Source organism: Emydura macquarii, unplaced genomic scaffold (genome assembly GCF_026122565.2).
Source record: "Emydura macquarii macquarii isolate MOO-44397 ecotype Brisbane River unplaced genomic scaffold, CSIRO-AGI_Emac_v2 contig_1253, whole genome shotgun sequence".
Lineage (NCBI taxonomy): Eukaryota > Metazoa > Chordata > Testudines > Chelidae > Emydura > Emydura macquarii.
The window spans coordinates 69,986,608-70,012,103 of record NW_027131390.1 but is presented as its reverse complement, the minus strand read 5'-3'; the positions used below and the strand labels follow the sequence as shown (position 1 = coordinate 70,012,103).

Genomic DNA, 25,496 nt, shown 5'->3' with positions numbered 1-25,496 from the left:
TTGAAGTTCACCCCCTTAGTTAAGCACTAGGCAACAATACAGTGACTGCTTTGAAGGAGTAGAAACAATAAATTACATGCTGATAAATTGTTATTTTATCAGCATGTTCCTCTTACTGTTAAGGGATATTAGGAATTAGCAAACTGATCATGAATTCACATGACATAAATAGAAGCAGAATAGGTTAGTCACCAAAAGTGTCAGATTAACAACAAAAAAATTAGAAAGGCATCTGCACTTACATGAAAAAAAGTAAGTTTATAAGGTGGCCTCCTTAATAGTAATATAGCATGAAACTTCATTCAAATCCTCCCAAAAACCATAAGAGACTTAGGCATGGGGGAAAAAGTGCACTATCACACCAAAAAGTTCAGCATAAGAAAGAAAAATCAGCACATAATGTCAATTATACTTAGAAAATGAATCCATAAGAAACAAATGAAGAGCTGACAGAAGCTTATATTACGCTAATCCCCTGGTTTACAGACAACCTCATTAAAAACATTCCTAGTATTCTTCTGCCTTTTCCTTGGGAGTTTCAAAATGAAGTTTTACATTAAAAATAAAAAGAAGCATCTGGACACGGCAAAGAGAATCAGACACATTGATTTGCTTCACATATATTTTTAAGTAGATGAATGTCAGGGTGATGTGTCTAAACAAGCAGGAATAGGTCTTTCTGGAAGACTCAAAAACAATGTATGATATAATAGAACCCTGGACATGCTCAAATGCAGCCCATGCTGGTAGTAACCAAAAGTTACCTTCTGGTGTTGGGTTAGTGGGCTATGTGAAAGGAATTGATAATCTTGTTTCAGTTCCACTGCACAAGAGTTCACATCCCGGTAGCTAATGTTGCTGGCAGTCTTAGCTGAAAAGTTACTGGACAAAAATATGAAAAATGATTATATTCCTCTAGAGCAAGAGGACACAATGGTGGACTGTGGCAGAAGCAGGAATTGTTGGTAATATTTTTATGAATAATATGCCTGACTGTGACTTATTTATCTTGCTTTTGCTACCTGGTCGGTGTAGAAGGGTGAAAATACTGTTCCTGGGGCACAGCAGGAGACATGAGGTATTTTGTCCCTTAACTGTTTGAGGTAACTTGAATGGGTCATAAAAGCCTGTCTAGAACCTGTTTTTATATCAGTCAAGGATTCGGAAAGACAACGGGAACCCCAGTGACTGAACACCTGACATTTACCAAAGGGAAGCTCCAGCAGGAGGAATACACGAACTCAGCATGGCCCTGGAGGAGGTAGACAATGGACCAAGAGGTGACAGGAGGCAAAGCTAAGAACTGGGTCCACAGAGAGTCAGCAGCTCTCACCTGGGACTGACCAAAAAAAAAAAAAAAAAAAAAAAAAAAAAAAAGAGATCCAAGATTGATTCTACAGCAGGTTGGCTGGATAGAGCCCTGTGTTATCCAGCACAGGCGATGTCTTGACCTGTGCTTCTCTATGCAAACTTAAGGACTTCCTGGATGCTGTATTCCAACTGACTAATAAATCCTACTCTTGAAAAAGCTGCCTGATATCACTGCAAATACTTGCTGAAGTGTACCTAAAAAGGACTGTTTAAAAGCTGGCGCATAGCACGGATCTGTGACACAGGCCAACATGGGAAATACTGTAAAGAGGAACCATGGTCTTGAGGTTCAGGCTCAGGGATCAGTGAGGAGATCTGCCATAGACTTCTGATATAACCTTGTTCAAGTCGCTTGACATTTGTGTCTCAGGTTCCCTATCTATAAAATGGATATAATGCTACCTACTTAGCTACTTATACTTGCTGGACCTATAATGCTACTTACCTCCTTAATTAATTAGGCTCAAATGTACCTAAATGACACAGCCCTAGAAGCACAATGCATCCAATATCACCTCAGCATACAGGGAGATATGTCTGCTCCTGTGCTGATTGACTGTTTGCATCAACCCTCTCCGGTCCCCTCTCCTCACAGTCTCTTCAACATTCATTTTACTTCACATGTGCCTCCCATATCCCCCCGCCCCCTTTCCTCTCCTTGCTATTCTCTCATGCCCTGTTTATCTTCCCTACAATACTCTCTTTCCTTGTCTTTCCATTCAGCTTATCCCTCTCTAAATAAGGACACTTCCCCACCAAAAAAAAAAAAATTAAAAAAATTATGCAACTAGCATGGATGATTGCCACCATTGCAATGTTCACTCTGCTTGTGTGTGTTATACCTCTTTCTCCTACGCTTTATCTGTCTGGTCTATTTAGAGTGTTAGTTCTTTTGGGGCAAAAGCTGTGCTCCTCTGTGTTTGTACAGTAACTAGAACAAATGGGGCCCTATTGACTGGTTCTTAAGCATTACCATAATAAAATAATACACTAAGGCTCCTAGATGTGACAGGTGTTCTCACATGAACAGCACTCTGCAGATGCTATGAAGGGACGGATATTGAGTTATTAGACATATATCCATTGTATGGGAAAGGCTGTTTTAGATTTGATTCTGAATAGGGAGGAACTGGTTGAGAATATGAAAATGGAAGGCAGTGTGGATAACAGTGATCATGAAATAATAGAGTTCACAATTCTAAGGAATGGCAGGAGGGAAAACAGCAAAATAATGACAAAGGTCTTCAAGAAGGCAGACTTTAGCAAACTCGGAGAACTGGTAGGTACAATCCTGTGGGAAAAAAGTCTAAGGGAAAAGAGTTCAGGAGAGTTGGCAGTTTGTTTTTTTTAAATTGTTAAAAATTGTAAATTGTTGCACAAGAGCAAACTATTCCAACGCATAGGAAACATAGGTAGTATGGTAAGAGACCATCTGGCTTAACTGGGATATATTCAATGACCTGAAACCCAAAAAACAAGTCATACAAAAAAAGGAAACTAGGTCAAATTATATATATTACAAAGGCTGAATATTAAAAAAAACCACAAGCACTTAGGAACAAAGTTAGAAAGGCCAACACACACAATAAGATTAAACTAGCTAGGGACGTAAAGTGTAACGAGAAAACATTTTACAAATACATTAGAAGCAAGAGAGAAACAGAGGACAAGGTAGGCCCATTATTCAGCGAGGAGGGAAAAACAACAAGTAATATGCAGCAATAGCTGACATGTTAAATGTCTATTTTAGTTTTCACCAAAAAGGTTAGCAGTGATTGGACGACTAACATAGTGAACATCAATGCAAATAGGGTAGGATCTGAGTCTAAAAGAAGGAAAGAACAAGTTAAGAGTTACTTAGAAAAATTAGATGTCTTCAAGTCAGCAGGACCTGACTAAATGCATCCTAGAATACTTAAGGAACAGGCTGACAAGATCTGAGCCATCAGCTATTACCTTTAAGAATTCATGGAGGACAGGAGAGATCCCAGAGAACTGGAAAAGGGAAAATATAGTACTTATCTATAAAAGGGAAATAAGGACAACGCAGGGAATTATAGAGCAGTCAGCTTAACTTCAGTACCCAGAAAGATAATGGAGTAAATAATCAAACAATCAATGAGTAAGCACCTAGAAGAAAATCAGGTGATAAACTGTCAACATGAATTTGTCAGGAACAAATCATTTCAAACCAACCTAATATCCCTTTGACAATGTAACAAGCCTTTTGAATGGGGGATGGGAGAAAGCAGATGATGCAATATATTTTGATTTTAGTAAGGCTTTTGATACTGTCCCACATGACCCACTCAAACAAACTAGGAAAATATAGCCTAGATGAAGCTACTATAAGGTATGTGTGCAACTGTTGGAAAACCATATTCAAAAGAGTAAACAATGGCTCACAGTCAAGTTGGAAAGGCATGTCGAGTAGGGTCCAGGATCTGTCCTGGGTACGACTCTATTCAATATCTTTATGCCATTATTCAAAACATTTACAGAGAGTACACTTATAAAGTTTGTGGATGAAACCAAGCTGGAAGGGGTTTCAAGAACTTTGGAGGACAGGATTAGAATTCAAAATGATCTAGACAAACTGAAGAAATGGTTTGAAATAAATAGAATGAAATTCAGTAAGGACAAATGCAAAGTACTACACTTAGGAAGGAATACTCAGTTGCACAAATACAAAATGGGAAATGATTACCCAAGAAGGAATACTATAGAAAAGGATCTAGGGTTATAGTGGATCACAAACTAAATGAGAGTCCACAATGTAATACTGCTGCAAAAATACATACATATATATTTATACATGTATAAATAATTCTGGGATGTGTTAGGAGTGTTGTAAACAAATTCTTCCACTCTGCTCAGCACTGATAAAGGCGTCAACTAGAATGTACCATACCCAATTCTAAGCACCACACTTTGGGAAAGATGTAGACAAACTGAAGGAAATCAAAAGTAGAGCAACAAAAATGATTAAATGTCTAGAAAACATGACCTACTAGAAAGGATTGAAAAAAATGGGTTTGTTTAGTTTGGAGAAGACCAGACTGAGGGAAGACATAACAGTCTTTAAGTAAGTTAAAGGTTGTTGTAAAGAGGAGGGTGCTAAATTGTTATCCTTAAGTACGGAGGACAGGACAAGTAGTAATGGGCTTAAATTGCAGCAATGAAGATTTAAGTTAAACATTAGGAGAAACTTCCTAACTGTAAGGGTAGTTAAAGCACTCGAACAAATTACCTAAGGAGGCCGTGGAATCTCTGTCATTGGTGGTTAAGATCAGGTTCAACAAACACCTGTCAGGGATGATCTAAATGAGTGGTTCTCAAATAAGCAGAGGTGATGCAGAGGTGGGGCATATGGGGTTATTCCCCCCAGATTTTTACCTTCCATTTGATCTTGCTCCCTGAAGTGTTCATGTAGCAGGGCAGAGCAGTGGTGTCTCTACTTGGCTAGCTGCTGCCTACTCATGGAGTCAATGGCTGTGAGGCAACCTCTTCTGATGGCATGGGGAGATCTCTCTTCTGCAGTGACGGCTGCAATTTTTGGTTGCGTCCCTCCCCCAACACAGACAGGCTAGGTGGCCCGCTGAGGTGAGCCCAGCTGCCCGGGGCTAAAGCTCGGTCTTTGGCAGACCTCGTGAAACCCTCTTGCAGCCTCCTGGGTTGAGAAGCAATGGTCTAGACCAGTGGTTCTCAACCTTTCCAGAGTACTGGATCCCTTTCAGAAGTCTGATTTGTCTTGCATACCCCAAGTTTCACCGTACTTAAGAACTACTTGCTTACAAAACCAGACACAAAAATACAAGTGTCACAGTGCACTACTACTTAAAAATTGCTTATTTTCTCACGACCACCATACAATTATAAAATAAATTGATAGGAATATAAATATTGTACTTACATTTCAGTATGATACCTGAGCCTGTTTTCCACTTGGGAGCCTTGCCTGAAGCTGGAGCCCCACCGCCCAGAGCTGAAGCATGTAACTTAGCTTTGGGCGGCCACCCGGTGGCATGGAGCTCCGGGCAATTGCCTTGCTTGCCACCGCCTAATGCTGGCGCTGCACTTGCAACCCCTTAAACACATCCCTCAAACCCCCAGGGGTCAAAACCCCAAGGTTGAGAAACACTGATCTCAATGAGTACCCCTGGAGGAGTACCAGTTCTTTTAACATGAGATAGAGTTAATTTTTTGGCAGCTAGCACAAAATTGTACAGGTGAACTTCACAAATGCAAACAGTTGCAAACTTCAGAATTAGTGTCTGAATTTGCACCTACAAAATGTACCTTAATGGGGTTGTAGGTACAGATGTACAGACAGTTAGAAATTTTAATGGGAGTGCATGTGTGTATTCACCTGCAGTGAACACACAAATGTGCCCCCAAAAGTGTACATGAATAACTGTAGACTGCATAGAACTCTGGCTGACAATGTGGCCCTTGATAGAAGTAAGCAGCACACACACAATAGTACAGGAGCAATTTATTTTCAGCCCACCCTCTCTAAACTTTTGCAGGAAAATTATGTATTAATTTGCTCTGTAGCTTCTAAAATTGGTAGAATACTATCATGTCAAATGAATTTCCATGCAGGGTATGCTTCTGCAGCTCTAAATCAAAGCGACACCTCATATGATGATTACTTCACCTTGAAATACTATGTCTAAGTTCAGGTTATGTTCAATAAGCCTCTTGCCTGAAAGATTATTTGCAATATGTATGATGTAATTTTTTTCCAGTATGGGTAAACTTCTAGTCCTGGGAATTTGACCTCTAAGTTTCTTACTGAGACCCCAACTGGCCTTTATGTCATACACATTTATGCATGATTATCTAGAAGATCTGAAAAGGACTAAAAGCTATATTCCTACAGGATAGGTTAAGCTCAAGGGATCTTGAATTCTTTGTAAGGATATTCACTCAATTAATCCAAACTCCCTAGAAGTGATTTAACCACCACCAACAGTGAATAAGGCCACTGTTACATAAAAAGATGCATTTTATGAATTATTAAGCAATCTAATTTTATTAATCATAGATTTCAGTCATCTAGAATTGCCCAGTTAGAATGGCATCTGTTCACACTTATTTTCTTAGAAGATTTTATTTGCCTGAATAGATCATAGCTATGCAGTCCTCTGTCCTCTTCTGGAAAAAGTCAACATAGGTATGTGAAGGTGAGGGGAAGGGGGAGTTGAGATTTACACTCTTTCTGAAACTCTTTGCAATTTTAAACCATTGTACAGGAGTTGGAAAATAGATATGCAACCTAAGTGCCGGTTTTTAGCCACACAACAGGCACTCATTTTGAATATCCGAGTCAAAATATTTCATTTAACTTGGCTATTTCAATTTTTAGCCCTGTTCCAACTTGACTTTTATTTAGAGTACCATACTTTATGTGACTGATCTTTCTTTTCCCTAATTTAGGGACCAATCTGGCAAGGTATTAAGTGTTCTCAACTGCCAATTGATTTTCAGAAGAGCTAAGTACTCACAACTCCACCTGAACTAATGTGTGCAGATCCTCTGAAAACATGGCCCTCTGCCTTTATTGGAGCTTGCAGGCATTTGGGACTTTTCTACACTTGAAAAGGTACAGCTGCACCACTGTAGCAGTTCAGTGAAGACAACACCTACACTGACAGGAGGGGTTTTCCCATCAGCATAGGTAATCCACCTCCCCCAGAGGCAGGTTGACAGAAGAATTCTTCCGTCAATCTAGGTCTGTCTACATGGGGACTTAGGTCAACTTAATGCCAACACTCAGGGATGTGGATTTTTCATGCCTCTCACCGACGTCGTTAAATCAACCTAATTTACTAACGCAGACCAAGCCTCAGTTTAGTAACCCAGAACCTGGCACTAGCACCTGGCATCTACTATGGAGCACTACATCTACCTCATAGCATTTCCTGTGGCAGTGACACAGCAGTGCAGAATGCTGTCCTGGGGAAGAAAGAGCCCGTGAGAGGGCAGCTCGAGCTGGGGAGGGGGTTTGGAACCTGCCTCAAGGGGACATTGCAAAAAGCTGTTAGAGAAGACTGTGGAAAGGAGAAAAATCAAGATGCTGAACTAGCGAATAAATTGGAGCTGGGGTAGAAGATGAGGTGATAAAACTTAAGAACAGGAGAATAAAAGCAGGGGACTGGGAAGTAAAGAGGAGGAAAGAATGAAAACAGAAAAGATTCAGGTCAGGAGAGGCAGAAAAATAGTTCTGAGTATGTATGCAGACACTATTATAGAAGGCAAGTAGAGGGAAATAAAATCTACAGATATAACAGAAGAAATCAAGGGGAAAATAATCGAAGGAAATAACTGGTGAAAAAGGGACTTGATCAAAATGCTGTGTTAGATTAAAACCAATCCTGAAAACAGTAAACAAGAAGCCTACCCATAAAGCATATGAATAGAGAATGACTATGTGAACATCTAATGGAGGAATACAGGTCAAAGGTGCCTAATGGACAAGTGAGGGCCCACTAGGTGAAGAAACCCCACTTGTAGATAAATTCAGTGCAAAGAGGTACACAAAAACATCGAATCCAAGAAGCACGTTTAGCCAAAGAAACCCAAGAACAGCACAGCAATAGTGGAGCTGAACTTACAGCCAAGGAGAGGAAAAATTGATTCTTCTCTTAAGTGACACAGTATACTGTTGGGTAATCTCTTTTTGTTCTGGTTGATAATGTTCTGGTTGGTATTAACTGCACAGAATAAGGAAGGGGTAGTCAGTAGGCGTACTGAAGGCCATATCCAAACTGCCAGACGATTTTGAATGGACCTCAAAATCTTTGTATTTACTTATTATTGTTGTGGGGGAGGGAGGGGTTGTTATTTTCTCTGGAGTCTAGACCTTGACCGTACCTTGATCAAGAAATTTGGACCTTGACAAAAAATAATTTGTCTACTCCTTGAGTAAGGAGTAGTATGTACAAGGTTCTCAAAGGTTAATGTGTTGGTAACCTATAGATTATTACTGTAAGCAGTAAGTCTTTGGAAACGTTCTCTATTATTTATCCTCCTGATACAACTTTTGGGTTTTTCCTTTTTTGGGTTCTAAAAATTTAAAGTTCTCTTTTGTTTGCCTCTGCCTCTCCTTACAGTTCACATAGCTTAGCCTAGTTGGATCACTGTGTCAGCACCATGCAAGTCAAGCCCTTAAATTAGGATCTTAGGCCTGGTGTACACTTAAATTATTCTGGTATAGCTGTGTGGCTTAGGGCTCTGATTTTTTACTGACATATACGATATAAGCCCTAGAGTGGCTGCAATTATACCAATATAACCATGCTTATATCAATATAGCTACAATGGCAAAGCTCTCTTAGTGAAGAAAAGGCCCTATATTCTTTTGTACTTGTAAAATGTACGAGGACATTTTTTCTCTTTGCTTAGAAGAACAGTGAGGATTTATTTTACTCTATTATAGTGGAAATAAAACAGAAAAACAGTTTTATTAGTTAAAACACACTTCACTGAGGTTTGACTGATATTGTGGGTTCAGCCACGTTAGCCCCAGGGAGGGCTGGTGTTCAGGGGCTGCAGTTAGGGATCACCACTGATTTGTGATCCTGGAAATCTCAAGACTTAATCTCAGTTTTCATTTTAAACTAGGAGTAAATTCCTACTCTCTTTGCTTGCAAAGATAGTCTTGGCAGTGTAAGCTAAGTGTGCGGGTTGAAAGTTTGTCATTAATTTTTCTTGAAAGATCCCAGGTTATTCACAGCCCTACAGCTAGGGCTGGCCCTTTGGTCCATGAAACCATGGCCACAGAGAACTTTGAAGGACCCTAGCCTAATTTCCGGTTGTGGAGTGCTGTAGCAGTGAAACTACTGCAGACTTCCACTCAGCTGACTACATATAGCTGAACCAGTTCCTCTGCTGAGCACCAGCATGTCTTCTGGCCACAACAATAGGCAGCTTATTAGTCTTAGAAGAAGCCCGTCTACTTGACTGAGGACTTCTCTACACTGGGGGTTTTATCCTCCTGTAGCCATGCTGCACCAGTGTAAAGCATGATTTGTGGTGGTGCAGCTTATCCCTGTTTCCAAATCTTAGTTTACACTGTGGAGCACACCACCTCTATAGACTCTAGGGATCTGCGCCAGTACATCTACATTGATATAAAGGCCAGCGTATTGTACACAGGGCTTAAGTTCAGAGCAAGGAACTCTGCACTGTAAGTATACTTAGACACTGACTGTCTCCACATCAAGTCACATACTTGATGGAGATACTTATCTACCTCACAGGAGTGAAGTGATTAAGGTTTGTAACATGCTAAAACAAACATAAAATCCTCCAATGCACAAAGACCTAGCAGTTGCCATCCTCTTGTCTTATTCACTAAACATCCAGTAGGCAGAAAACTAAACATACTAAACAAAGCCAAAGAGACCCATGCACCTCAATAATACTATTCACAGGAGTACAGCAGCTGTGCTTGTCCTATAGTGTAATTAACTGTAACAGAGCATGGTCTGTTGCTGCACTTCCACCCCAAAACACCTTCGCTGCTAAAAGGGTGGTTGGAGTAGTGGTGCTACTTTACTACCCTAATCCCCAACCTTCTAGCTGCTTCCCTAAACAGCAGAATTTCAACTGATCTGATTCTTTTCAGATTGACTGTTTCCTGCGGGGTTCTGAACAACGGCAGACACTGAGAAAACACTAGTCAGTATTTCATTCTGCTGCAGCTGGGGAGCAGCAGCACTGGAGTTGACTGACTGCAGACTTAAAACAGAATGACATCAGTTTACATTGAGTTCACATTTGTAAAGTTTCCTTTACAAACATGATGGGGATGGACTTTTATATAAATATAAAGGGAAACTTAAATTGTGCAAAAGATGATGCTGGTCCTTGCCTTGGAAAGATCTCTGTTCATCCTGGATGTGTGGATATGTCGAGACTGGACAACCATAAAACTGCTGTAAATGTTGGTAATTAGTTACACATAGAGCAGCTAGACTCTCCAACTCCTGCAACAGAAGCCTGGTGCTGATATGAAGAATTCCTCTTGTAATTTATATGAAATGGCAGATAAATTGGGGGTGCCCAAACTTATCTTCTAACCATCACCAAATATCCTTGGGGTAACCCTGTGCATGGTGGCACAGATCATGGGGAAGCGGGGTAGAGGGGAGGGCAAAGGACTGGGTGAAAAACTGTCACAAGTTCACAAAAACACTAAGGCCAATCCTGGCTGAAAGGACAGACCAAGATTTTAATCAAGATGAGAAAATACACAGCCAGGAATTTCAGATTGGCCACCAGATGGAGCCCATACAAACTTATAAATGTAACAGTAACACATTAAAAACAGGTATAAAAAAAAAAAGGGATGACTGCCTAGTACCAAGAGAATTTAAGCAAAGTACACCCTCTAGTTCAGACCAGGCTCCATGTTTATTCAAACGCTCATTAAAATCTCTATATGTATTGCTGCCTAACATGGAAGAAAAATAGGAACCTGTCATTTTGGGACCATGTAGTTTTCTTTAAAAACTCATTACACACACACACACATACGATAAAGTGAGCAGCTTACAAAATAACTTTCCCATATGTTCACTTGCTGAAAAGTCTGAGACTGGAAGCTCTTCAGGGCAAGGACGGTCTTTCACTGTGTTTGTACAGAGCCCAGCACAAGCGGCTTGGTTATTGGATGGGGCCTGTACACATTACTGGGATACGACAAAAGTAATTAAAATTTAGTTTAGGTAATATTTGTGTTGGGGGGATTGTCAAAAGCATTTAAGTGGGTTAGGAACACAAGTGCTATTAACTTCCAATGGGATTTTTGCAAAAATGTCTTTGGCTACGAGCGTAACAACTAACAAGAGGCTGAGTTCAATAGCTGTGCTATTTTACATCTCCCACAGCCTCCTGACTGCTGCAGTGGAATTTCTGTCTCTGCTACTCTATCCTTAAACTTTTGTGATTTGTATGAATTAAAACCCAAGCCCTGCAGCGTCTCTGTGCTGATAGACCCTTATTGCTGTAGGACTTTCTGCTGATGTCTTCTGTGGACCATGTGGGCAAAGGATCCTCTCTGCACAGCACAGTTTGCAGCCATACTACGCCATACTAACATCAAATTCAGTTTAATGTAGCAACACAGTAGTGGGCCATCTTTTCATTTTTTAAATGCACAGATATTTGTATCTTCACCAGAAGAACATAATATTTCATATTTCTTTACTGTACAACTGTATTAATTACCAGTTAGAATAAATGTCTTCATTTACTTTTTTTTTTTTTTTTAAATACACAAAACAACCCCCTCTGCATTTCTTCTTGAAACTAGCTGCAATTATTTAAAAGTAAGGCACTACCTTTACTGCTTCTACACGTTCCAGGTATTTCTAGGTCAAATGCACCTGCTGTTCTACTGAAAACATTAGGTATTCTATTATTTCATTTATTTTAAGGGGAAAATGGCACTATAGTAGGTGCAGCGGAGGACTGGCAACAAAAGGGTTAAACTTAGGGTTAGAGTTGCATATAATATACTCCCCCCGTCCTCAGTCTGATAGTCTAAATTATAAAAATAAATTCATATATTGTTTGATAATTACTTTTTTCTAATCATTCTTTTCAGATGGCCTTCGGAAACCAGATGTGAAAAGGGCAGAGAGTTGCCCATTTTAAGGTTATAGGTTCACTTAATAAAATCTGAACATTTTATATACATACAGTTAAATAAAATGTGTGTTTCAATTGTAGTTTTAAGACTACTGATTGACCAGACAAAGTATAGGAGTAAAGGATATAAGAACTCTGACTAGCTATAGCACACTGATAACTTTTTTATTGAAAACAAAAATATACATAGAAGTAACAATAATTTAAAAGATCATCCAGGTGGGGAAAAAGCCTGTGTAAATAACTAGGTCTTGCAATATACGAAGGTCAAAGAATTTCAGTTCTCTCAAACCAATGGGAGGAATGAGGGCCTGCATGGCAGCTTCTTACAGAATATGTTTTCCCTCCAGAAATATAATTCTGGGACTGGTTAGCTTGAGTGATTCAGCTCATCTCAACTGTGAACATGCAACAAAGACTCTCTTTAAGACAGGACTGAGGCCATATGGAGCTTTATTTCTCAAAATTAACACCTTAGAGTGCTTTGCTTTCGGTGCTTCCAAGTTTTATAAAATTCATTATTTGTTAAAAACCAAAGTTATGGCTGTGAAAAAGTCAGCCAGACCTAGGAAAATATGGAGGTAATTCCTCTGTTTTGCCTGCAATCAGCAAGGAGATTTGTAAAAGAAGGAGGTATTTTAAGCAATAATCTGCCACCCCCAAAAAGGGGTAGAAAAATGTTCTTTTTGTATTTCAGAACTTCAAAAAAAGTGGACATCAGCAAAATAGCTGAAGAACACCACCATGAATTTATTATTATAACAAAGTTTGTGTTTGGTGTTTTATGTTGTTTGTTTGGTTACTAATATTGTGTGGTATATTAATATTAAGCAAAAAAAATTAACAAGCCCTGTAAATAAATATATATTAATGTGAATTTGGTATAAATAGGCTTAAAAAACCTTAATGCAAAATAGAATATATGGTAGTGGTTAAATACCACAACCTGGCTATTATATAAAAAAAACCCAACTATCATATCTGGTGTTGACTCAATGAAAAACCCCAAGCCCACGGGCGTGAAGGGGTGCGGGTTTCCCCCCACAGACTTTGTGGAACGAGACTACACAATGGGGGACCGACACCCCTGTGTACCGCCAATTATTTATGGAAAAAAAGGAAGGAACCCCGCGCGGGTGACGGCCCTTGTGAATATGGGGGCAGAAGTAACTTTTTGTCGATGGGAATCCCAATTGAGTCCCGGGGGCTGCCGACGGCACTAATGGGAGTAGTGCAGGGGCGGAACATGTGGGATATAGCAGTCTTGTTGGGGCAGCTGGATTAGTTCGGAGACCTGGGAATGGCCTGGTGCCACCCAGTGGATGTAAAAAAAAAAAAATGCCCCAGCCACAGCGTGAGCTGCCTGTAAGGGCCAGGGTACAAGCCGGATGGGTCCTGGAGGATAACAGTGGATTACCGGAACCTGAATAAGCATGTACCGCCGCCAAGCGCGGCTGTCCTCTATATCATTACTATTGTGGAGCAGATGGCCCAGGGGATATGTTTGCAATTTTATTGAAAAATGCTAACCTCTCTGTTTATTTCCCTGCCACCAGATTATCCTCATGAATCTGATCGGCGGCAGGGGCGACCGGGCGGGGGTAGCAGCCCATGCCTGGCCATAATGGAAAAGCTGTATAGCAGAGTCCACCATATTTGCGATATGTGTAATTCACACACCCACACTCAGCACCTCAACTGCATCGTACCCGTGCATCGACCGAACAAAGGGAAAAGCGGGTGCCCTCGCAATAAACCCAAGTTTGCACTGCAACTGGACAGCATTGTGGATGCCGGGACTACAAGGGGTGGCAAAAATGGGGAAGAAGGTCTTGAATATTATTATGTATTCTATTGTGATTTTGTTTGTTGTGTTATTGTTTTTAGCAGTTGTTGCTTTTATTTTATGGGGTAAACTGAAAAAAATGTATTTGTTGTTCAAGCAAGCCTATCAAGAATGTAAACCTGTGCCTCTGACCTAGTCTTGCCAAGGGGTGGAGTGTAAGGAGCGGAAGAATATTGTGAAGTGGATATAATAGTATAGTGACAAGGCTAGGCTTGAGGTAGCATAAGTAATAATAGTTAGGCCCCATGAGCAAAGGTAGGCCTCTCAAGCAAGGCTAAGTGCCTCATGACCTGGGCATAAACTCAGGAAATATATGTTAACTGCACCATGACCTAGATATGAGCTTGAAATAGAGCAGCTAGAGATGAACACAAGTAACCACAGCTCATAGCGGATTGGTCTCTAGCTAAGTGCCAATAGCAGAGAGAACAACAAATGTTAGGACCCAATCCCCAAGTGGATTGAGACATAACCAATGAGTTTATTGCTAGAAGTGGGGTGAAGAAATATATTGGGACCAGCCCAGGTGCTGCCCGGCCCCAAAGCTCTCCGCAGACCCATAGAGGATCCAGCAGGTGCTGCATGGCAGGTTTGCTCCCTGGTTGCAGTCCGCTTACAGGGGGGTGATGGGCTTTCCCTCCCTTATTGTGGTAAGCACCTGATTTATATCACCAGCAGCTGAGTGTTGTAATGATAGCCTAAGATTTGTAACTTTCACAGTTTGAGTGCTGCCTAAATAAACTAACAGTGTAAGGTACTTCCTCGTCCGGCTGCTCTTTTCTCTCTACCGGGATATCAAACCACGAATCCTCCGCCTCAGCGGACCACAACGGGGGGGCAGGTATCAGCTCTGCCATCTCCTCCATGTGCTTCTCCAAGCCAATCGGCATCAATTTAACCTTCTCTCTGGTTTGAGCTTCAGTCAGCTATAACCCCAGAATGAGTTAGACACTGGGCAAGCCAAAAGACTGCATTATCTGTATCTTCAATACATTGATGCCACTGCAACCCAAATCACTCTACTTGGAGACCTCAAATACACATTGAACAGAAATGATGACAGAAGAGAATCTTGCAAGGTCCCACATGAGATGGGTAGATGAGCAATAGTACAACAATTTCCTCTTAGCTGTCTCAGAGGTAATAACAGAGAGACACACACTTACTACTTTGTCTATCCCTGCTGAAGTTTGCAACCAGGTCAACAACTCACATTCATTTGCATCAAAGAATCAACACAAGCACTTAGTGTTTGACCTTTGCCAAGAGAAGATGATTGACCAATGAGATAAATGCTGCCTTTGTACCACAGACAGGTTTAAAAACCAGACTGAAATCTGAGGACTCTAGTCTAGGTAATACCAGAGCTGTTTTGCCTCAATCTCTTATTAACCTTGCACACAAAAATAGCACATTAAACAAAGAGGGGGTTATAAAAAGATTGGCAATATTAGCATCAAAATATTACTTTTTAAGCATGGCCTCACAACTGCTGTTTTGGCAGAGACACATTGTCTTCTCTGACAGAGACATTGACAGTTTCCCACAATAAGAAATCCCGCATTCCCCTTTGAGCATTAACTGACCACAGACCCAAGGTTCCCAAACACTGCCAAAAAACCTCAGCAAAAGAAAATGTACTTAATCTCAGCCATTTTTGCGACAACTGGTGTCATGGTAAATGCTGTATATTTTGCACTACTGTATGTATATCTGCTACTGAAAGCTATCAGACCTCTATGACAGCTACTAACGTCAGCTGTAAATTACAACATATCACTATATTCTCTTTCCAGTTGTTGTAAACATATATTATTCCAGTTGAAAGCTCAGCTTTCTTGTGAATGTCAGAATCTCAGTCAATTGTCTATTTAAATAGGCATCCTGGGTCAAACTCATCCCTGGTGTAACTCAATTGGTTTCAATAGTTACACCAGGGATGTGGTTGGCCCTACCTCGCAAGCTAAAATGGAAAAGAAAGTCTTACATTATAAACAACTGAGATAAAAATGTCACAAGAATGTTAAATTAACATTTGTCATCAAATACAGTCAAGGCCTTATATGTAGCCTTTACTCTTGAAAAACACCCACTGAAATCTCTGGGGATTTGTAGCCTTCTACCTGCAAAGTTACCTGTTTAAACAAGTGCATGCTGTAAGTTGCACTGCTTGACAGAAATACAGTGGCTAAATTTACCACAATCTGTAGAAGAGGAGCAGTGATCTCCAGTAATAGACAGAAGATCTAAATTTAGCATACACTCCTACTGCATTAAAATAGCATCAGGAAATCTCATGAAATCCATAGCTATCAACCTTGTAAGGGAAAGTTGCCATCTATATTGTTATTAGCTACTTTGCAAAGATCCCTGCAGGCTGTGTAAAGTGATTATAGCCTATTAAGAATATGGCCTGTGCAAAGATCCCTGAGGAAAAAGAAAATGGAGTTAAACACATCATCCTATGACTAAACTATCATAAGCTTAAATATGAATTAGCATATCCACAATATTAAAATTTAACTCATAGTTAAAAGAGGAATTTTAAAAACTTCTATTCTTTAAAATAAAATATTTTTCTGAAGATCCAGTGTTATAACAATAAGTAAAAGAAAATCAGTTTGTGTCTTTGAATTTTAAAAATATGAGTAATACTCATGAACATAACATGCTGCTGTTCAGAAAGGAGAAAGAGATGGTTACTTACAGTCCTGAGTCTTTGTTGCTAAAGTAGAGGGAAAAACCAACAAAAGCAACCACTATTGCTTTGCCACCTTTTATTTTCTCTCTACTTTTTTTTAATAAGTACTCGACAAAAATATCACCCCCAAAGTTGCCTTGTGAATTACAATTGGCATGTAACAATGCATACCCCATACTGCTCCTCCCACACACATAGAAACCAGGCATTTTCTCCAACAGATAACAATAGTCAATCAATTCAGACTTGTAAATGTACTCACAATGTTCCACAGACTCCTGTCTCACTGGGAATTGTACTCCTTCAATTCACAAAATTCAGAGTCAATCCCTAAAGTTCTTACTCAGTCCTATCTCCTGTATTTTCAGGATTTGGCCCATTGTTGCAATTTAGGAAATATTTTTTTTGGTATAAAGCTATATTGAAAAGGATCTGAGTTTTACAGTATAAAACTCCACCCATCCCCAACCCACCCACGTGGACGCTTATTCCAGTATAAGTGTTGCCTTTTTTCAGTCCAGTGAAGAGATTTAAGCTAAAAACAAACAAGCCTATCTTATACTTGAACAAGAGTGTCCACGGGAGGAGTGGGATGGGAGGGGGGGTGATACTTGTATAACTGGAAACACTTTCCTGTGTAGACAGGATCTTATTTTTGCAGTTGACAGAAAATAAGTTTTTTCGTTTTAAGAACCATGGACATCTGAACAGACCAGGAAAAAAAAAAAACCTAAGATCACCACAGGCAAACTGACAGCTGTGTGAAAAGGGGGCAGAACTGGCACACACAATTCACAGTTACATTGGAAAAACTTTAATTTAAAGATTAATTCTGGTGTGCCTGGGAGCTAGTATAGTGTGCAATTGCTATTTGCAAGGTAGCAGCTAATCAAGTTAACACTGACCCTGTGAGTTAGGTAAACACACAGAAGAACAGTTCCTGCCCTGAAGTGTTTGCAATAAAAATAAAGACAAGCCACTACAACTGCATGCAACAAATACATGTACAAAGATAAGTGACAGGAATATATGCTTACAAAGAGAAGCTATGTGCACACAAAAAAACATGAGATATTTTAATATCAGTAATCATAAACCTCAGTTATTTATTTATTTACTGCAGTTTATAACAACACACAACAGGCACCCATTTGCTACTCTGTGTGCAGTAAATCCATTCCCAACACGAACCAATAGATGGGTTTTCTACACCCCCTACACAATTGGGAATTTATCGTAGACATTATGGTAGAAGAGCGCCACTTGTCCACTAAAGAAGCTATTGCTTGGCTCAGCAAACATACAATCGCTAAATAAATAAATGGTAGAAGCAAGTCTTGTGGAATATTTGAAGAAGGACATGGTAGTGATGTTGTATTTTATCATATAGAGAGCATTCAGCTCAAAAAATTAAAAATATTTTTATCTCTAAGGCAGTCTCCTATTGACTCTCAACTAAACTGAGCAGGTTGTCAATATATACTTGATATGCATAGCAACACTGTAGATATTATGTGCTATTATCTGAAACTATTCTGCTGTGAGAAGGTACATAAAGATTTAGCCACTGCACCTATCAAGAAATATAAAAATACTCAGATCAAGCCAGTCATCCCTTGGTAAGCAGTATTGATGAAAATGATCTGTAATATTATGAAGGTACTTTAACAACTATACCTACCCCCCAGCTTCATAAACATCCTGCGTTATCTCTAATATCCAGATGAAAAGCAGAAGGTAGCTTACATCCAATTATAGTAGCTCACGAATCTAGAGACCAACCATTGATATAACAAATTAACCTGAAAAATCTACATTTACTGTCACAGCTCATGACAAAGTTCACTGTGCAGAACATGAGAGATTTAAGCGATAAGACTCATGAGAAGAGTTTTTTTAAATCTTACTGTATGAGTGTTGTATGAGAAAGGGCAACAGGTAATTTGTATAACTGTTAAAATGAGACAACCATAACTTGCATTTGCAATAATAAATAAAATAATAACTTACTGTTATTATTAGGCACATTAGCTCTGCTTTTGTTAGAATAAAGCCATGCCCTTAGCCTGGTAGAAACAAGATTTTAGACTTTATTTTAGGGTTTTTTGTTGTTTTGTTTTTCTGTTTCACTTTTCTTTGAAGCCAAAGGGACTATTCACATGCATAGTTACGGACATTTAGGGCCTTAGTGCTTAACCCCTTTAAGAAAAATACTAAAAGTAATTTAAAGTCCTGAAAGATAACACAAAGTATCTAACTCTGAGTTAGTATAATTGTGTCTTATTATAATGTAGTTATTATTTTCCTTCAGCTCTTTAATAAGGACAAAAACACCCAACCCCTTTAACATAATTTCTCCCTCATCTGCATTCAACTGAAGAGCTTTCCATGAGGCAACTTGGAAAAAAAATGGGTAATTACTGTGCTCTGGGCTGCATATTTTGGAGTTAGGGCTTCTGTTCTTGCTTAATAAAAAGTAGCTGAATTAAATCTTGTTCAACTAACATCCGATCTTTTGAAGGGGCACGGGTAAATCATTTCTTAAAAGAATATCCCTTAATAGCCACTGGGAAAGCCCATAGTTATGCTGAAACAATGAGATTTTTTTTTTCACATCAGTTTTCATTCTCAAGACAGATAAAATTCTTTGAAGAGCTGCAATTACTTTATCCCTTGGTGCCTCTTGATCTTCCACTTCTGACTCCTTCCATGGTTAGCAATTAAGAGGTTAAGGAATTGAGAACTACATTACCACCAACCAAAAGAAGTCATGGTACCGAATTTCTTGGTATTAGCATTATGCTTAAAGACAGTAAAGGTGAAATTCACTGCACCATGCAAGGGGTGGGTATTAAGATGAACCTTGAAATTTGTTGTGAATGATTGAGCATACTTTTTCACTCTTGACTTAAATGGAGCTGTGATGTTTTTATCAGCTGAGGACCTGCCCCAAAGAATCTTCCTCTTCTAGCACTCTCCAAGCTGGGGTGAGGTAAAACTACTGTCCCTGCACTCTCCAGATTTCAGGGACTGCTTCTTTCCTGTACATGGTTGTACACACATTTACAGAATGCACATATACACAGACATATATTCTTGCTTTAACCAGGGTATCAAGAATGCCACAATAAGTAACAGCCTAGCTTTTTAGACCAATAAGCTCTTATCTTTTTCACAAAGCAGTAACCAATTTTATGAAGGATTTATATTAGCTACAAATAAGTGATGCTTATTACTGAATTGGAGGATTCCAGCTATGTCATTAAAAAGGAAAAAGTATTTAATACAGCTAAACTATGTCAGGCTCATATCTACAAACTCTAAAAACATCACAATCCTCTCTAAATATGAGAAAATTAAATTTTGTATTAATGCTTTATATAATGGACAAAATACAGGGTTTGTTTCAGCTCTAAATAACCCGTTCTCCTTGACTAGAGACTTGTCCTGTAAGGATTCAGTCTAGCTTAGAAACCATTAACTCAAACTACAAGGTCATCAAGATAAGAATAAAATCAATAGATTGTCCTTTGGGTTCTTTTCTGATATTGCTAGTCTCTCCCTCTCAGGCACATTCTTTTCAACACTGAATCCAGTTTATTCAAATATTTACACTGGCTGAATGGTTGACCTATGCTTTGCTTTGTGACAATGCGCATTTCTTGGCTTCTCTGTTTTTAAGGATCATGAGTCAGATTCGGATCACATCACCATTTTATAATCTGTATAATCCCATTGGTTTCAACAGCATTACTAATTACTTATACTAGTGTAAGTGACATCAGAATAAGTACAATACATTTAAAACAGGGGAGGATAAACTGGGGGTGGGGGGAGGAATATGATCAAACTAATGGAAACTAGTGTTTAGATATTATAATGGTAATAAATAACGTATTGATGGACACCATTATAAAAAATAGAAGGATGGATGGATGCATTTAGCAGTCTACTAACTGGTATAAACAATTGTAGAGATTGCATTCTATTAAGAAGTAAATAGTGATTGGCCCAAACTGAACCAACCTTCCATCCTCTAAACTGAAACAACGTCTGGATACAGAGATTAAATTAATGGTCCCTCTTTACTTTTAACTATTACCTAGATTTTGATTATGAGAGTTGCATGGTTGAAGAGCAGACCTGATGATGGTAAACATTGGAACTGCTGCTGCCTTGGTGTCTAGCAGTACCTTTAAGGCCCTTCACAAAGTAGCTTCTCCTTTCTTATCTGTTCTGCTATTAACAGCTGCCTCCATCACCAGCTAGTGTACTACTTCTTTAAGTGTGCTTACTTATACCACCTCTTGAGCATGGCACATCCTCCAAGAATAAATCTGCATAGCTGCTACCTCCCCCCTTTCAAAATCTTCAAGGCCCACCTCTGATGTCTAAAAAGAAGTGACAACTCAATCAATTTACTTAAAGTCAACTAGAAGTCATATAGCTGACACATACCTGGCCTATGGCCAATGCTTGTTATTTTCTTTATTTACTTGTCCTCTCCTCCCCTATTCCTTCGAACTATTTGTAATCACACACCGACAGTTCAGTTTTAAATCACATTTTTAAGATCTTTGAGACAGGGACTGTCTCACTCTGTTTTTACAGTGCCTAGCACAATTGGACCCTGATCTCAGCTGGTCTGGGCTCTAGGCATTACCAAAACACATAAATAATCCTAACACAAACCCCATGTTACTATCAGAAAGTTAGAGCTGTCACTGTGACTAAGATACTAAAATGACAACAAAAAAAATATACAAAGGTGAATTAAGCATATACAGTTTGAGGTATACATGTAGATTATCTAACATTCACAGTTCTCTACTTCACTCTTTGAATTGAAGGTTTTTTTTTGACAGATAGTGTACACAAGCAATTCCTTGCTTAATTTAATGACAATCATCTAAGAACTGCCTGAATAAGAGCTGAGAGAATGCGCTATTAAAATACCATGCTACTAAACTATGAAAACTGTGGAAAAATTGAGCATGCTATATATGCATGACTGCAGGTTATTTACACGTGAAAATATAGGACAGAAAATAATTAGATTTCAAGCTATTCTGGGAAGAGAGTGTTTTTGTACAGCACCCAGCACAATGAGACCTCAGTCCTAATGGAGACCTTTGGATGCTACTGAAATAGTAACAAAAATAATGTATTCAGAATTAATTTTCTAAGTAATTACAGTCTAAATTGGGTAATTTACTGTGATGCATGGAGATGTGTATTACACATGCTGACTGGCTGGCAAAAATAACCAACCTGTGAGCTGTGAAAGTCTCCAAGGCTTAGAACTTTAAATATGGTAAACTAAGAAAATTATTCTGCTCACGTACAAAATTTAAACACTAAAAGATAATAGGTAGATTAATGCTACATAAAACCTTTTAATTTTCCTTTGATTAATCTGTATTTATTTGTTGTAGGATTATTTTAAAAATTTAGAGCAAAGAAAATTTCTAAACGCTATGAAATGCTATCAACTGAAGACTCATTGTCCACCGAAGTCTTAAAGGATAAATGAGTCAGATTTGGGACTGCAGGTATACAGCTTACAAATATCAGTACACAAAGCATACTTTCTAAAATAATTAAAACAATTCAGTCAACGTTGTGGGGATTTAAAATATTTTATGAATGTTTTGGGTTCAGATAAATGTTAATTCAGGTATTGTTAGGAAAGAGCAGTTCACAAAATGGTAAATATGATAGGGGACGAATTTTGAGGGTTGGGAAACATCCCAGAGAAGAGGCAGGTAGAAAGCAGAAGCACATAAAATATTATTCACTCTTATTATAACGTGTGGCTTTTGTTGTGGCACAGAGAGGCATGCAGTATTATGAGAGGGAGAGTTTATTTGTAACAACCCAGAACATACCCACCAGAGTCATCATTTCTTCAACATATGAGAGCTCCAGTGTTAGCTCTCTTTGTAGTAAGATGAAGTAGTACAGTGAGGTAAGGAAAAGTTAGGGATTTTAGTCACAAGATGAGGTTAAAAGGAGAAACTGTTTGTCAAAGGAAAAATGACCCTTTTTATTTTTAGCGGCTACATTCAAGACCCAGCACATGACTGGAGGAAAAGAAAATATATGTTAATTTTTGACATTTATATCTTATAAACGTACAGAGAATGGGTGGGAAAGGAAGAAACTTCAAAGTCATAATGCAACAAATGCATAGTAAAATTTAACAATTCAGTACTATTACTGCTTTCTTAAATTCAAAACTGATCTGACCTGACAATTTCTCTTATTCTCTAAAAATATGACTTATGAATGCATTAAAATAAATAGTGATGCTGGAAAGAAGGTGGAGGTGCAGGCTAATCACATGTTATTAATGTTCACATAATTATTGATTATATAAACTTTATTGGAAGTCTTATGCTACCAGTAATCCTTGCTCATTGAGAAATATTCATAAATTATCTATCAAAACAGTAAACATACCATAACTGTAAAAGTGGCTCTCCATTCTGAGAGACTGAACAGGTTTGACAGTAGATGATGAATCAGGCTAAAGCAGAAGTCAGATACAGCTACACGATTTCCAGATGTTCTTAAAAGTAGAATATATTTTAACACAAAAGGCATTATCCCCTGTTGCATAGGATTTTGAAGTAAAACAAACTGCTACATGACTCCCCCACAATACTCTAAATATTTAAATATTAAACTGGCAGAAAAGTATGTAATGTTAATATTAGAATTCTTCGCTTTCGTTCTTTTGCATTTCAAGATAGCATTTAAAAGCCATCCTTCACTATGTTTTAGAGAACTATTGCAAAACCCTGTGGCCCAGATTATGATCCAATTCACAGTACCAGTGGTGTCCAATATTGAAGTCTAAAGGGTCATATTGAATTTACTCCTCAATAAGGGCTCAATTGTGTAAGATGCTGTGCACTCTGGCCCCAATGCAGAAAAACACTCAAAGCATGTGCTTAAACTTTAAGCCTTCAATATGACTATTTACAAACTTATAGTTGAACACATGCTTAAGTACTCAATACCTTGCAGAAACAAGACCTCAATGAGATCTAAATCTGGTCCGTTAGGTTCAAGCATTGACCTGTGACTTTTGATATCTTAGGATCAGTGGACAAGCTAAAATGTTGTCCACTTGGAATTTTCTTGGTTTTGTCAGTATTCATATTGCTGCAGGAAATCTTAAAACAGTTTTGTAAGTGAATTGCCTTTGTTTTTAGCAGTAGCTTTAAAACACATTTTAAAGAAAGCTCTTATAAACATGTACAGAGTTGACAATTGTGGCAGCTCAGGCTTTGGCAAGATGTACTAGCAGATGTTTCAAAATTCAGTTTGCAGACATAATATACCGCGAGGCCAATCCATACTTTGATATTTCAGCAGAAAGATCTAACCCAGGATTATCAATACTATAGATCAAAATGGCCTTCGTCAAGTGGGATGTTAAGCAGAACTAAAGACCCAATCCAACTCAAACATGGATGTATATCATCAAGCTGATTTGTTTGTGAGGCTGCATTAGAGGGTACAGAGCCTATGTTAAGTTGCAGCTCTATGTGTTCCTGCTAATATTTGCATGTTAAGATGGCTAAATGCCTTCCACATGTATGTTTGAAGACTTTTCAACTTCGCCATGGTATTTCAAAAGTGGGAATTTCTAGCAATACACCCCAGTTCTTTACATCCTATCATCCTGAACAGGGAAATCAGAAACATGTTTCCGGAGTGCAGATTTTTTCAAGACTTTTGCTGGTTGAAATAGGCAAGCCACAAAAACCTCATCAGATGAGCCGTCAGTAGGGAGCTGTCTGGCAACATCTGATTTTACAAACCTTTCATCTAACTCATGGCTCAAATGCAATGTCCCAGACTTTGGGACGTGTGGACTTATAATTCTCCCTGGGTTCATAAACTAATTACTGGATGACAGTCATCCCAATTTCAGTTTATTTTGGTGCAACAGCATACTTCATCATAAATTGCTAAGATTGGGCAGGGTTTCATCACAACCATACTGGATGCATCTCTACGAAGTTCTGATTTTGCAAGTGGTAGTTCTCTTTTTATCAGCTTTAAGCTGATCAGCACAAGCAGGCCCGCGACTTTCTGTAGCGAGATCATTCACGAGCAATATAAAAAAATCACACGCACAGATAAATACTGTAAGAGCAAACAGACTTGTTTACCAAATAAAATCAGGGTGGCAACACCATTATGATCTAACACACTAAATAATATCAACGCCACATTATGACGTAGCTACCACCACTGATGACATTTCACAAGAAATAGCCAGAAATGACAGCTATCAATGCCAAATTAGATCAAGTTACTTCCAGTTTCAACAACAGAACTATGTTTAACTGCTACATGCATAAAGAACACCATGAATAATCATGGTCTTTATTTTCAAGCCGAGCATCCATTTTTGCTACCCTTTCAGCTTCCACAATTCAGTTTTGCTTTTTCCCCAGAAATGTATTGCAGCTATAAAAATATGATTGGAGAAAAAAAGGAGCCCTCTTTTGAAAACTCAGGCTTTAAAAGAGTAAATCCACTGAAATATGAGCCACCTGCTAAATTTAGAGTGAAGTATAATGCTACAACAAAGCATTTGGGGAATCATTGTAGCCCAACATTCAGTGAAGAAGGACGAACAAGAAGCTGGCTACAGGACAATCAGACAAAGATCTTGGACATTTACAAAGTCTTTTTCTTATGTAAGTTCTGTGTGGTTTTAAATTGCTGATCCAAAAAAGGAATCTGCACACAAAATATAGGTCAGGGTTGCTGTGGAATATATGGGTTTAGGTTATATTTGGCAGCATGGAGAAAAGTCAATTGTTATCTAAATGAACAGACAGCAGAAAAAGATAGGTTTCATTATGTGTGAAGGAAGCTGGCTGAAGGCAAGGG

At 38.8% G+C, this 25,496-nt stretch overlaps 1 protein-coding gene across 3 annotated transcripts in view; it reads right to left on the bottom strand.

Moving 5' to 3' along the window:
• Positions 1–25,496, bottom strand: part of ZNF385B (zinc finger protein 385B) — a 245,389-nt gene that overhangs the window by 169,166 nt on the left and 50,727 nt on the right. The window contains exon 1 of one of the 3 annotated variants that reach the window (XM_067549094.1): positions 16,843–16,973. The exons of 1 other annotated variant lie outside the window; for it this stretch is intronic. The gene's annotated coding sequence lies outside the window, so the exon portion shown is untranslated. Of the gene's footprint in view, positions 1–16,586; positions 16,595–16,842; positions 16,974–25,496 lie in introns of those variants that run through there. One more of the 3 variants, XM_067549095.1, reaches the window with a different exon arrangement.